A 12,264-nucleotide genomic window follows, 5' to 3' on the forward strand; every position below is an offset into this window, starting at 1 on the left:
TGATCACCTTTGCAACATTAGGTAACACCTCCATCATACCACATAGTTACCATTCCTTTTTTGTGGTGAGAACATTTCAGATCTACTCAGTGAGCAACTTTCAAGTGTATAATACAGTGTCATTATTAGCTTTAGTCACCATGCCATACAGTAGATCCTCAGAACTTTTTTTTTTTTAAGATTTTATTTATCTTTAGAGGGGAAGGGAAGGAGAGAAGGAGAGAAATATCAGTGGATGGTTGCCTCTCGTGCATCCCCTGCTGGGAACTGGCCTGCAACCCAGGCATGTGCCCTAACATGGAATCAAACCACAATCCTTTGGTTTGCAGGCCCACGTTCAATCCACTGAGATACACCAGCCAGGGCAGAACTTCTTTATCTTATAACTGGACATCTGTTCCCTTATCCAACATCTCCCCATTTTCCCCAGTGCCGGACTCCAAACAATCACCACTCTCTGTTTCTGAGTTAAGCTTTTTTAGACTTCACATGTAAGTAATACCAGGGTATTTGTCTTTGACTCACCTCACTTAGCATAATGCCTTCAAGGTCCATCCAAGTTGTTGTGAATGGCAAGGTTTCCTGTTTTTCTTCACAGTTGAATAGTATCTCATTATCCTTATATACCATGTCTTTATCCATTTATCTGTTGACAGATACACATTGTGGTTTTATTTGCATTCCCTTTATTACTAATACTTTCTCTGTGTTTATTGGTCATTGGGATGTCTTTTTGTGAAGTGCCTGTTCAACTCTCTTGCCTATTTTTTCTTTTGCGTTTTCTTTTTGTAGTTGATTTTTAGGCGTTCTTTTTATGTTCCACATATGTGCCTGTTGGTAGTTACATGTGTTGCTGCTATTTGATTTGCCTTTTCATTCTTTCAGTGAAAGAATGAAAAGGCAACATAGAACATAGTTTTCCTGTTATCATTTACCTGATCAGTTTTTTCCTTTAAGATTGATCTTCTTATTTTTGTTTAAGAAATCATTTTCTGCCCCAAGATTGTGAAGATAGTCTCCTCTGTTATATCCTGTACACTCATTGCTTCGCCTTTCACATGGACATCTACAATCCACCTAGAATTGACTTTTGGGCCTGTGTGAGGCTACCACTCTGGGTTCAGGTTTTCCCCACCTGAATAGACACTGGGCCCAGCACCCATCTACTGAGAAGGTCATCTTTCCCCACCGCCATCAGTGCTGCATCCGTCATAAATAGCTGTGTCCACGCGTCTCTTTCCACTTCTCTGCTCTGTTCTGTTGGTCTGTTGGCTATCCTTGTGCCATTTACTATTTAAATTGCTGTTGGGAAAAGATTTTATTAATTTCTAAACTTAATACATGTTTAAAGCCCTTCCTTTCTATTTCACCTCCTTCCCAACATAATGTTCTCATTAGCCACATCCATATCAAGGAAAAGAGAGGTAAGGATGGCTGTAAAGCAAATCTTACCAGAAAGAATAACCTACTACATACCCATTTTCTTTGTCAAAGTCAAATGCATTTAGGAGTGAGACAGGTTGAGAAATGAATGAAGCACATACCTCATCATGGGGCAGCCTCTGCTCAACTATCACCACTTGTGGTCACTGCCGAGTCCAGGATGCCAGATCTCTGGATTCACCTAGAAAAAGCTGAAGTCTGTATCTTATGTAAAATCTCCTGATTGTTAAATGCCAGGCAAGCCAAATAAAATGCGGCTGTAGGCCGCTTCCAGCCCACAGGCCACCAGTTTGTTACTCCTATTTTTAAAGGTCTCTACTTGTCATTTCTGATTCTGTGTGAGCTATAATCATACTCCTCAGTCTCCTCCACGCCAAACATTAAAAATTCTAAAATCTATGATATGTTTTATTCTAGACCTTATGTGGTAGAAACAGGCACCAACTATTTCTCACTTAAGAAAAACTAACTGGGTGGGAGCTATAGAAGAACATATTTTCTACTTCAATCAGCAAGGAAGGGAGGAAGGGAACCAAGGACATCTTCGGGAGAGAGAGGTATCTTTCCCGCCTTGAGAACTTTCTGCCCCTTGGGGTTCACTGCCACATCTTTGCCTCTGACTTTTTATCATAATATTCCCATATGTTCAGAGAAGCTGAACAAATAGGACAGGGAACACACCTGTGCCCTTCGCCTGCATTCAGTAAACGTTTCTTTGTTGCCATACTTGTTTGCTCTCTCTTGTGACACTGCACCACCGACATGCTCCTGTTGTGTGCATTCTCCTTCATAACCACAGTACTGTCTTCATGTCTAAAAAGTTAGTATTTCCAAAATATTTCATATCCAGCACATACTCAAATTTCCTCCACCGTTCAAAGCATATCTTGTATATACCTACTTTTTTTTCATCCAAATGTTTCTAAAGCATCTGCTGCATTTTACATCCCCTCCAGTATAGGAATCCTGGTTTCTTCACATCCTCACCAGCACTTGATACGCGTGACATTGACCTTTTAAAGAGTCCAGGACTAAGTCTTGTCTGGATTTGCCTGATTGTTTTCTGATAGTTCATTTAACTTACTCTCCCAGTCTTTGTATTTCCTGTAAACTAGAAGTTAAATCAGGAGGTATTCATTTTATTTGAATATGTGCTTTCACATACTTAACATTATACCTTGCATGTCAACAAAAATGGCACATACACAGCTAATTCTGCCTTGTGGATCATCTTTGGAAAATTTCACTGTAGGTAAACTGTTAATATGTTGCCCCCCACTGTAGCCTAAATTTCCTGCAGCTTATAGAATAGACTCCCTGTGTTTTCCTGTGAACAACTAGAATTTAGCATAAAAATTAAGATAAATATCACCATCTAACATTACCTGTTCATAAGTTGCCTATCACTAACAGTACCTGTTACTTTTAATTTCTTTTTTCAATCTCTTTTCATACCTCGTATTTTCCACTACTTTGCTCTTAACCCTTTTTAAAGCATTTGTCATTTATTAATCCTCATGAAAAATCTGCACCATCAGTGCGGGTGAAGTCACTGCTGGTGACTTCTTTACCCTTTCTTTACCCTTTCTTTTTGCTAGCACCAGCATTGGCCTTGGCAGTTGCCCTGGCATCCTTCATTCTATTCCTGCGGTTCCTTTCTCTGTTTTCTTGAGGTCTTCTTCTCATACAGACCATGGCTTCCGAGTCTGGGTTTGGGTTGACTTTTCTTTGTGCTGCAATCCAAAGAATCATGAATCATGCCAAAGCCAGTTGTCTTACCACCACCCAAATGGGTTCTGAATCCAAACACCAAGGTGACATCTGGTGTGGTCTTCTACATTTTGGCTAGTTTTTTCCAAATTGCTGTCTTAGGTACCATTGCCTTTCCAAGGTAGTCAGGACCATTTCCAAGGACGTCAGTGACCATTTGTGTCTGCCAGAGTCATCTGTTGGTCATGAATTGCCTGGTCCGGATAGTTACCAGGTCACCCATAGTGGCAATCACTCCTCCAGCAGCCAGGGAGGAAAAGCTGCCTGGCAGTTCTTGTGTGTTTCTACACCACTGTCTCTCTCCCCGAACCTCCAGCCACCACCAGGCATTATACTGTCTGTTTGTGCCTTTTCTGCAGTGTCATGCAATGAAACCGTGCAGTATGTAGCCCTTTCAGACTGGCTTCTTTCACTTGGCAGTGGATGTTCGAGGTTCTTCTGTGTCTTTCCATGACTTGATACCTCAGGTTTCTTTAGTCACTGAATAGTATGTTATTGTGTGGATATGCCATAGTCTATTTGCTTATTGAAGGACACCTTGGTTGCTTCTGGGTTTTGTCAGTTAAGAGGAAAGCAGCTATAAACATTCACATGCAGGTTTTCGTATGGACACAAATTTTCAAATCATTTGAGTAAATACCCATGAGGAACGTTGCTGGATCATGTGACAGGCCTGAGTTTGGCTTTGTAAGAACTGCCAAGTGGCCTTCTGAAGTGGCTGCGTCACTCTGATCCTCACCAGCGATTCATGAGAATTCCTGCTGCTCCATATCCTCATCAGTATTTGGTACTCTCAGCCTTTTTAAATTTTAGCCATTCTAATGGGTGGGTAGCAATATCATGTGCTTTTCTATTACCCTAAACTACAGAACTCAGCACACACTTGGGGCTCAGTTAATCTTCAACTACAAGCATTAGCTCTCCACTCTGTTAGTAATTGCTTTCTGTAAGCCGAAACAAAATGTAACTACATGATAAACTTGGCGCCCTTTTCCCTTCCACTAGCACAATTATTCAGTCAGCTTATCATTTAACAGTGATTCCAATCACTCTTCCCAGGAAAGATAAAAATAGGAAATTATGATAGGTTTCTGGGAGTATTTTCCATAACACAGTTTTTGCAAATGGCGTGGTCAAATAATTGTCAGTAACAATCTGAGAACGAAACGATCAAGTTATAGGTGACACCTTTATTGGCCACAGAGGGACTTCCTATGTACAAATACTGCATAGTTAAGGTTAGGGTTTCAGCCAGCTGGAATATGCATTATTGTCAGTATTGTTGCCCTTGAATCGCTCTCTACACTATATTTGTAAGTTGTAATGTCAAATTAAAGCATTAACGCCAATCTAGTTGCCAAGAAAGGTTAAAATTTGTACAGGAGCAATGGGGTCAGAAGGTGAATGTTTAGCAGTGTTGGCAGGGAGACTGAACTATGGTTACTGGGGCTCAATGCGGAAAACAAAAGCAAGAAGTGGTCCACAGAATTAGTGATACTGTGCCCAAAACTTTGATCACAGCCTCTCTGTCACTGAGAACCATCCCCGAGATGACTGTAAGTTGGTGGGAAAGATCACGTTGTGTGGTTGACACGCGTTGCCTGAACTGAGCATCTCTGCCACTTGAGTCGTGTGGACCTCGGCTCTCCCTAGCCAGCGCTCCGGGAGCCAGTTGCCAAGACTGAGTTTAATTTGCATAAACATAAAAATCTGTTCAGTGGTTTCAAGTGAGACTGCATAAACTGAAACATTTAACCTGACCTCAGCTGGGACTGCTCTTACCCTTTTGTGGGTGACTTGTGCCCGATGGATTGGTTTAGAGAATGTTTGAATCTGCCCATTAATGCTGTGTGATACAGTCCCTTTTTATCAGTATGGGCTTGTTGGCTGAGGAAGCAGCCAATTAATTACACAAATACATCCTTTAGTTCTGTGGAGAATATGAAGCAAGCAGGAGAGAGAAAAGAAACAATCATCTAAACTGATGTGACTGTGCTGTAGCAGTAAATGGGTTGTAACTCTGCCAAGCTTCATGCTTTATTACTCTCTGACGTGACTTGTTAGAATGATACCGTTTCATTTGGAAGATGGGTCGTCCTTGTAACGTGTACAGGGGTGAGCCCTACTGGAATCTGTGGGCTGCCAGCTCTGCTCCCTGTCACCATTTCCACAGCACCCTACCCTCCTGGCAGTGTCCCAGGAGAAGGTGTTTCCATGGTAATCAGTGGAGGCAGTCAGCTGACGTCTGGCACCACCCGAGCTGGTGTGTGCCAGCCTTCTCTCCTCTCTCCTCCCTCCAGCCTTTAGACTGTTTATTAATCCTCTTTAATGGAAAGGGTATAATCCCTTAATGTCAGACACAGAGTGGCACTCAGGTTTATTTATTCCTTTAGGTAATAAATTCCCCTTTCTTATTAATTCTCAGCAGGTTCCAGAAGCTGTATTACTTCTTGTGCAAATGTTTGTATTTCTGCCTGTTATAACAAAGGGAATTGTTTACTAATATTAGATATTTGGAAACCCCTATTCTTAGGGGGGGGAAATGATGTCTCTATAAAGAATTTTTAAAGATATGAATGTTAAGGTTTCGGTTTCATTTTGTAAGAATCTCTTAATGCTCTGATGTCTGTGGCAATGGAGCAGTCTTTCCACACCCCTTTTAATTTTTTTATAGCTTTCAGTGATTTTATTATTGGTTTTGAACAATCCATGTGAGTTTCAGTATTTCTAAGATATGTGACATCTTGCCATGTTCTCTCTTTTTTTTTTTTTTTTTCAGTAAGAGAGAAAGAAATGAGAATTTCAGAGCTAACCTCTTGATTGTCTTGCTGACACGTGTTGAGAAGTAAATGCCTTTGTCACAGTGGTTAGAGACCACAGCTCAGGTTAAACAGCACTAAGCAAACTGATTTATAATGTCAGAAGTCAGTGCTTTCCGGCAGGAGGCAGCGTCCATTTTCATCAGTACTATACTTGGAAATTCAATTACAAATGTAAAAGATGTACCAAACCAGTATCTGAAAGAAGCAATCATTGGAGCCAATTTATGACCCCTTTTAAAAAGCTATTTTGTTAAAGAAACACAAAGCCTTTTAAAAGCTGAAGTATAAGAAAATTAGTGCAACTTATTCATTTCTGTTTATCGAGAGGTCAGATTCCTAGAAACAAGATCCTTTTAAAACAAAGCCCTAACTGAAGACATACACATAAAATGGTCTCTGCCTGTGCAGAAATAGATGGCACCAAGCCAAGGCAGGGCTCTCTTTTATGCAGTAAACATTTGTGAGCACCTACTGCGTGCTGTGCGTTTCCCCAGCACTAAGCAGTGGCATAGAGCACACATCACACAGTCTCTGCCCACAAAGCCCCACAGCACAGGCCGGTGGCAGCCATGCGGGTCCCCGTGGCTGTACCTTCCTCTCTGGAGGGCACTCACTCAGAAAGGTACAGTCATCTGCCCAAGGTGACAAAGCTCTCAGGGAGTGGAGCCCTCGGAATCACAATCCTGAAGATGACCTCCTGCCACTGCCTCCCTTTTATGACACATAGCACATGCCATGAAAATCCTAGTTGAAGAAAAGGGAAAAAATAGCAGGACTAATATTTGTCACATGCCCAATGCCAGACATCGGGTGATTTAAATATACTGTATCTCCTTCTTTATGAGAATCCCATGCAGGAAGTGAAATACCATTTTATCAGTGAAGAAACCAGTTCTCAGAGAAGTTGGCCACTGGTGCAGGATTTCGGTGCATGTTTTTTGGACACCAAAGCCCAAGGGAACCATAAGACTGGTTGTCTTCTGGCTCGGTTGCCTGCGATGTGCTTTTCTCTCTCCCATTCCCTTTGTTTATTTATGTAAGTCTTTCTTACAATAATAATTGCTTTCTAAAACACTGCATCTTAACCTTTTTAAGAATAAGTGGCTTGTAGGCCCAGGGGACCCTGCAGGGAATGACATAATCAGGACTAGAGCTTCTGTACTGGCCGTGTTCCGAGTGTCAAGGGCTCTCCAGGATGGTCCACTGGGACACAGAAAAGAAGGGAAAAAAAACCGTGCTTCATTTCTGTTAGAGAGAAAGGAAAAAACAGCACCTTTGAAGAGAGCTGTCACATTGTGCTTCTATGTGCACAGCTGTTTCTCTCTTAATTGCAATCCTGTCGTTTCCAAGAAGAAACATGTAGGGAAAAAAGGTACCACACAGAGTCTCAGGCGGGCCAGAAAAAACATGCTTCACGACTAACCTGATTCTTTGGAGATTTGATTTTTTGTTTTATTTGGTTTCCACTTTTAAATCCTAAGTCAAAAATGTTGTTAGTAGCTTCTAACTCAGGGATCCTCAACCTTGGCTGCACATTTGGAATAGCCTGGGGACTTCTTTTTCAAATTCTGGTACCCACCCCTAATCATCAGCATATTTTAAAGCTCTCCAGGTGAGAATACTGTGCAGCCAGGGAGGAAAACCGCTGATCTAAGTATTATTCTCTTTCCCAAATTTATTCACTTCTGTTGCTCTAGTATTTCTCTTGGAATCATTTGTTAAAAATTGGACTTGCCCCCAAATTTAATTCTGCCGTGAGATTTTTTCTCACCTGCGTGTGTGCACATATGCAAGAGAGACAGAGATAGGGAGAGTGTGCGTGTGTGTGTGTGTGTGTGTTTTCTAGAAAGCTTTGTGATCTTGTGAAGAGAACCCTATGACCTCATTTACATCTTTTTGTCTTCCACACATTCAATAATTTTTAATCATCTAGTCTCTACTGTTAGGTACTATGGCACTACGCTAGGTACTAGGAAAATAAAGATGAGACAGAGCTTCTGCTTTATTGTTTAGTGAAGTGAGGCAGATATAGACAGAAATCATCACAGTGCAGCCTGTTACATGCTAAACAAAGGCCAGCCGAGCTGCTGGGAGAGAACCCAGAGGAGGGGCGTGGGAACGATCTCCCAGATGAGGGGGAGTTTCGGGGGTCATGCATACATGCAAACCTTGTGCATTTTCCTACACCGGGCACCTGTAGCTTTTTCAGATTCTTAAAAGGATGTGTGAACTATTGTTTTGGATGATACAAACCAACAGATTTGAAATGGCATGATGAGGTTTATTTCCTAAGAAGCTCATTCTGACAGCATGACAGAGTATAGACTGAAATGGGATGAGGCTGGTGAAGTAAATACCATTTGGGGGCTCTTGAAATAATCTCAGTGAAAACAATGGCACCAGAAATAGAAAAGACAAGCCATAAGAGCTTTCTGAGTTACTCTTAAAGTTAAGTTTTTAAAAAATATTTTCTCTGTGCCGGGCACTAGTTTAATTTTCTTCATGTATTCATTTAGATAATTTTGCATCTCCCCTGCGACGTTATTAACCCCACTTAAGGTGAAGAAACTGGTGTCCAGAGCATGAGTGAGACTCACTCCAGGGCATTGCTCAGAGCTGAGCCCAGGCTGTCTGTCTCCAGAGCCTGTGCTCTGCCTGTTTGGTGCTGCCTCCCAGCTAAGAATGGATGGGCGAGGGCAAGGGATGGAGGAGAACTCTTTTGAAGCTTGGGACAGTGTTTTGGTGGCACTTCATTGGAATAGGGTCCTGAGAAGGAGATCATTGAGGACAAGGTGGCAAGTTTCATTTTGGCCAGGTCAGATATGTGGTCCCATGGGCCCCCCAGGGGGGCCCATCAGCCCACCTGGAGGTCCAGAAAAAGGTCTAAGCTGGACATTCTGTTGAGAGTCACCAGTATTTTAAGGAGGGAAACTTGCAACCGCCTTCCACACACACAAGGCTGTGTCGTCCACTGCTGTGGTTTGGGCCTCCTGGCTCCTCAGTTGTCCTGTAAACTCTCCAAGGAGAAAGCTGCATTTTCTAACTCATGTGCATGTGTGATCTGGAAGAGAGAGTTGGAACTTCCAGTTCTGGGCAAGACGGAATGGATGCATTTCTCCCTGTCCTTCTCCCTAAATATAGCTAAAAGCTCTGGATATTATATTATAAAACAAACGTATGTTATTTAAGAAAACTGAAAAATGGAGAGCAGGTGGACTAGCTAAGGAGCTTAGGACTCAAGAAGCAATATGCCACTGAGCTCCCTGGGTTTCCTTTTTCCTCTTGTGTACCGTGGACTGGGAGCTGGAAAAGCTCCCAGCACAGAAACACCAGTATGTACAGACAAGAGAAGCTTTTTCTCTCTCTTGCCAAAGGACCAGGAAATGAGCAGCCTAGCAAAACAGAAACCTGGACTTCCACTTTGTCCAGCAGTAGAACATCGCTGCCCTTCCCTACTGCTGGTCCATGTGTAGAAGGAACCTACGAAAATAGAAAATTTAATTAGATCCACAGTCTAATAACACAGTACCCAAAATGACCAGGGTACAATCTACAATCGAAGATCACTCATCATCCCTAAAAGAGAAAGATACTAGGTGTTCAACTTATTGACAAACATGGGATAAGGGAAATAAACCTAAAATTGAGTGAATAATTTTTTTGCATTGAGAGGATCATTAATTTGTATGTTTAAAAAAATCAATCAAAAGACCAATTAAGAAAGCAATTTAATTAAGTTGGTATTTTAAGAAAGAGAAAAAATAAATTTAAAGTAGATAATATGAAACTTAAGTCAATTAGTAAAACAATTAGCATTGTAAAATAATAATTTGATTCTCAAGGACCCAGTTATTTAATAGTTTTACCTAAATCAGTGGTTATGCAGTTCCAGTCACGTGAGAAACTTTTAAAAAGTAGATGCCTGATCCCACACCAGTAAGTCAGTATCCCCAGTGATTCTGATAGGCTGTCAGAGTTGATAGTCATTGGCCTAAATAAACCACAGGAGATAAGTAGAATATAAGTGAGAAGATTCTTATCTCCTTTGAGTAGTTAAAATAGACATGACAAAGTTTACGCACTAAATTTTGCATGTTCTTTCTAAAGAAGCATCCTCTTGAGCCATTCGTCTTGCTCTGTGCACCCTTGCGGTGAACCGGATTATCCGTTTCCCACGCCCACAAACTGTGAAGGTGTCAGTCTCTCACAGGCGGGCATATTGATAGTTGCAATACATGAAAACAGAAAGTACGGGAAGACTCAGAGGAGACTTAGTTCCATTCCACTCGACGACTTCGTATTAAAACTTGTTGAAGTCATTTCTTGAGTTATTTCCTCAGAGCAGTGTTTCTGGAATTAAAATTCAACTTTTCATGAAACTACTAAATTCCATGTTTCAAGGCAAACCCAGAAAATCAAACTGCCAGATACTCTCAGAGACCTTCAATAGGCCTGTCTGAGAGTTTTAGCAAAAATAAAACAATTAGCCATTGGGCTGATACCTATGAACTGGTAGGTTCTAACCACCTTCCTTGTAAGGAATTTGACAAATCTAATCTAAAACTAAAAAAGCTAAATATACGTGCCACCAAGCAGTCACTCCCAACAAAGGGCAAAAGTAATTCAAGCATTCGAATTCATAGAGGAGGCTCTGGCAGGCCCAGTTCCTTATATGATATTCTGCAAAGGAATTTCTATTTAATTCTGTCAAGTACAACATTCATTTGCGATGAGAACATTATCTAGGTTGTAAATTTTCTTCTTGATGGTGTGTGGGATATTTGGAAGAAACTGAAGTTCAATGTAGAGATGTTACTTATTCAGTGCAGTTAGATGGATTAGTATTGGACACTTTTAAAAGAATTTTACTGCCTTACTTTCATCAAGCTTTTAAAATCAAGAGCTGAAAGCCCTTGTCAATCAAAGACACAAACTTAGCCCTTTAGCCAGTTGATTACAGTTATTTCCATTGACCTGAATGTATTGATCAATAGTACTAGACTCATAATGAGTTGCTTGTGTATAAAGTTGATTATCTTGGCTTTAAGACAACATACTGGGATGGTTTGGGAGTTTGTGGTCCAGGGGTGCAGTCACATGAACTCCAGCAGCCCTGAAGATGCATCTGTGTTAAAGCACGTTTATAAGTTAATGTTCACCGTAACAAGTCGGAATCCTTAAGGAAGTAAAATAATACATTTATTATGTTTAATGAAGTTGCAAAACACTTCTGAGTTTAGTGTTTTCTTAAATATTATTCCAACATGTTAAAATTTTTAACATTTTTGTTGAAAATGATATTCATTAAGAAATGAACTCTGTTATTCCAAACTGTGCATTTATTCCATGATAGCTTGACAAAAATTAAGATTTCTCCACTTTCTGGTCACAATTGCTGCATACCCCGAATTGGCAACCATAGCAATTTTATTACAGTCCTGGGTTCTTTAGGTCAGGAGTTCAGGAAGGACAAAGCAGATGGCTCATCTGTGCTTAGTAATATGTGAGGCCTCAGCTCAGAAGACAAAAAAATGGGGGGGGGGGTGATTCAAGGGCCAGAGGCTGCAATCATTTGAAGGCTCATTCACACAAATGATTGGCTGGGAGGACTATACCAGTGTGACCTTGGACTGCAGAGCCCCCTGAGGCTTTTCAGACATGCCTGGCTTTCTCATAGCATGGTAGCCTCAGACTTCCTACAGGTTGACCTGGAACTCAGAGCATGAATGTCCCAGTGAGTAGGGCAGAAGCTGCATCCCCTTTTATACCTAACCTCGGAAGTCATGCAGCATCACCTCTATTGCAGTTTATTGGTAAAAAGCAAGTCTGGGCCTGGCCAGATGGCTCAATTGGTTGGAACATCATCACAACGTCAACCAAAATGTTGTGGGTTCAATCCTGGTCTGAGTGCACATAGGAGGCAATCAATCAATGTTTCTCTCTCCTCTCTCTGCCCCACCCCTTGCCACCTTATCTTTCTCTTTCTCTTCCCCTCTCAAATCAATAAAAAGTATGGCCTCGGGTGAGGATTAAAAAAGTAAATTGGTAAAAGCAAGTCAGCCCAGACTCTCAAGGGCAGGGGACATAAACCACTCCTCCCATTTCTCAACGGGAGGCATGTCAAGGGATTTGTGACGAGGTTTTAAGTCTTCCACAGTCTGTTCCTTGGTTAAAAATTGTTTTGATTTCTCTGACTTCAAAATGCACTTCCCCTTGTCCTTCCAAGGTG

General features: G+C 41.4%; 1 protein-coding gene and 1 pseudogene across 1 annotated transcript in view; one reads left to right on the forward strand and one right to left on the reverse strand.

Annotated features, from left to right (window-relative positions):
• Positions 1-12,264, forward strand: part of MYO1D (myosin ID) — a 334,697-nt gene that overhangs the window by 208,350 nt on the left and 114,083 nt on the right. The window lies entirely within an intron of this gene.
• On the reverse strand, positions 3,022-3,436 carry LOC128626056 (40S ribosomal protein S24-like; annotated as a pseudogene).

Source organism: Artibeus jamaicensis, unplaced genomic scaffold (genome assembly GCF_021234435.1).
Source record: "Artibeus jamaicensis isolate MK-2021 breed Jamaican fruit bat unplaced genomic scaffold, CSHL_Jam_final contig_1998, whole genome shotgun sequence".
Classification (NCBI taxonomy): domain Eukaryota; kingdom Metazoa; phylum Chordata; class Mammalia; order Chiroptera; family Phyllostomidae; genus Artibeus; species Artibeus jamaicensis.